Source organism: Bison bison, unplaced genomic scaffold (genome assembly GCF_000754665.1).
Source record: "Bison bison bison isolate TAMUID 2011002044 unplaced genomic scaffold, Bison_UMD1.0 scf7180017864379, whole genome shotgun sequence".
Lineage (NCBI taxonomy): Eukaryota > Metazoa > Chordata > Mammalia > Artiodactyla > Bovidae > Bison > Bison bison.
In genome coordinates this window covers 3,652,440-3,655,308 of record NW_011494951.1, presented here as the reverse complement: position 1 = coordinate 3,655,308, position 2,869 = coordinate 3,652,440, and the positions used below count along the sequence as shown (strand labels likewise).

Sequence of the window (2,869 nt, the reverse complement as noted above, 5' to 3'; positions counted from 1 at the left end):
TTTAGCAACGAGGGGGTGAGGAACGGGGAGTTGGCGGGGGTCCATATTTTGTTCTCTCACAATCCAAACATCAGTTCTTTTCTTCTCTCACGTCTTAAAGAGGAAATGAGAGGGGGCGAGGCGCTCGCGGTCTCTGACAGGAAGCATCCCTGAGTACAGTCGGGGTTGGGGAGTAGAGGCTGAGGGGCGGGGGGTGGCGCACGCTCTGAACCCAGTGCTCTCGAGTTTCCGCGGGCAGCAGTTTCTCCCCCCTCAGAGGGGACAGGGGGCGCCCTCCGTTAGCCCCACTTTCTTTCTTATCCTACAGTCGTGCCCTACAACCTTCTGCCGCGCGCTCTCGCCGACCCGCCCGCACCCAGCCCGCTGCACCGCGCCTGGTAAGGGGACACTGGCGGGGGTCCCGGGGTTCTGGGGAGACCGGGGGGTGAGCGGCGAGGAGCAAAGCAGGAGGGGAGCTGGGGCTGGGGAGGGCGTCTGGAGCCAGCAGTTCAATCAGGGCTACTGACTTCTGGTGCGACCTCACACCGGATCCATGCCTCTGGGCTCCCCTGTCAGTGAAACCCGGCGCCCATAGAGAGCGTTATGTACAACAGCGGGTTCCCAGTGCGACTGAAGCGGGTTTGGGAACGGCTCACTCCGCGTTCATAGCCTATCGCTTTCCACAGGGCTGCGATCTTTTCCGTGTTGTGGCCTACTTCTTAGCTCCTTTGATTTTCACAAGCTTCACAGGGTTTCACAGAGCTTCACTAATAGTCTCTTTCATTTGACAGATGAGAAAAACTCAAATTCACAAGGTGCCCTAAGTAGGTAGAGCGAACATCTTAAGTTTTACCTTCTTAACTTCTCCAATACCACCCCCGGCCCATCCGTAACAAGCACCACCTCCCAGAGATGGCAGGGTGCAGGAATCCATTCCTAGGGCTCCACAGGAAGAGTACTCTCGCTGAGTCACGTGTTCCCAATGAAACCTCTCAGTGGACATTGTTCCAAGACCTTGATCTTCTGAAAGCCACCCCATTCTCCCCCAGAGACACCACACGTTTCCTGCGACACGATGTAGAACTCGATTCTATGGCAGAGAGACTCCAGAGTGTACAGGAACCATCCTTGGTCTGCTGTCAACCCCCTGTGAGAGCTGTGTTATGAAATTATGATGCTAAACTGTGAAACCAGCGATGCCAGGAAACAGAGGGACTGGGGCACACCGGGAAGGAGAGACTCATGAATGAAGAAAAATGAAAAATATTTTTACCTTTCCAGAAACAGCATACATGAGACAGCCCGCTTTCCTATGGTTTGATAGAATAATGTATTGTCAAGATTATATCAGTTTAGTCCAATTTAAAGATCAGAAGGTATATGATGTTCATTTGCTTCAGCCTCCTCCCTAAGTTAGCTCCTCCTGCTGTTCCTGTCAGATACCCTTATAATCTCTGCTTGCACATCGTCTCTATCATGATTCCTGATCCCGTTTGGGGAGGATTAAGATTTTCTTTGTGGAGAAGAAATCTGCCTCCATTCTTCATTTTTCCGCTTTTGTCTACTCTGCAATTGACACGTGTCACATTGCTTCAGGTTTACACTACTTCCAGATGTCTTCCTAGGCTTGATTCAGTCCTTTTAATATCCTGTCATTTCAGCATCTCCATTAATATCCTTTCTGACCAGTCTCTGGACACTTTGGTATTTATTAATATCCACCCAAAAAAAAAAAAAAAAATCCATTCTTCAGTGGGATGTGTCTCCTCGGCAGCCTGACCCACTAAGAAGATGGTTCAGGAGGACGGTGTTGCACCTCTGCTCACCAACCGGAAATTTGATGGCATTTTGTGGCAGCCACAGAGCTCCATCTGGGTCACACTGATCATCAAGCCACAGAAAAACACAAGATCATTTAAAACTGAAATCCTTCCTTTCTGAGCAACTTCTGTCCCCTGCAATTTTATGTTTGAATTTTTAAAAAAATGCACCCCCAATTTTGCAATACACTTCTCTTTGTTGGCTTTAGGGCAAGCTTCCAGCCTGTTGGCTTCAGTTTTGTCCTGACCAGGGATGGCAACATGGTATGTGATGTTTCAAGAGGCTGGTTGACTTTATAATCACTTTTCTGCCCTGATAAATCTAAGAGAATATGCAGGCAAAATGTGTCATTTTTTGCTCTTAGCCCCATGGCAGTTGTGTGATCATGGGCAGAGCAGTTAAGGTTCAGTTTCCCAATATTTTAATAGAAAAGTTAATACCTATCTTGGTCACATCATAGGGAATTTTGAAGAACAATTAAAATAATGGACATAAAAGAAACTTTAAAATTAAAATAAATGCACAGAGATTTATTATGATGGTAAAGTTCATCAACATTGTCACCACTATCTTCATCATTTTTACCACACTGATATACTCATTCCATTATATAGAAAATTTCATCTGAGGTAGAAATGATGTCAGAGAATTTGTTCAGTTTTAGCAAAAGCCACCTGACCTGCCTCTTGAGTAACCTGTATGCAGGTCAGGAAGCAACAGTTAGAACTGGACATGGAACAACAGACTGGTTCCAAATAGGAAAAGGAGTACGTCAAGCCTGTATATTGTCACCCTGCTTATTTAACTTATATGCAGAATACATCATGAGAAATGCTGGGCTGGAAGAAGCACATTCTGGAATCAGATTGCCGGGAGAAATATCAATAACCTCAGATATGCAGATGACACCACCCTTATGGCAGAAAGTGAAGAGGAACTAAAAAGCCTCTTGATGAAAGTGAAAGTGGAGAGTGAAAAAGTTGGCTTAAAGCTCAACATTCAGAAAACGAAGATCATGGCATCTGGACCCATCACTTCATGGCAAATAGACAGGGAAACAGTGGAAACA

At 46.4% G+C, this 2,869-nt stretch overlaps 1 protein-coding gene across 1 annotated transcript in view; it reads left to right on the top strand.

Moving 5' to 3' along the window:
• The first annotated feature begins 210 nt into the window (after positions 1-210).
• LOC105001116 (GTPase IMAP family member 5-like) overlaps positions 211-2,869 on the top strand; it is a 10,394-nt gene continuing 7,735 nt past the window's right edge. Inside the window, exon 1 of the mRNA XM_010857262.1 lies at positions 211-377. The gene's annotated coding sequence lies outside the window, so the exon portion shown is untranslated. The remainder of the gene's footprint in view (positions 378-2,869) is intronic.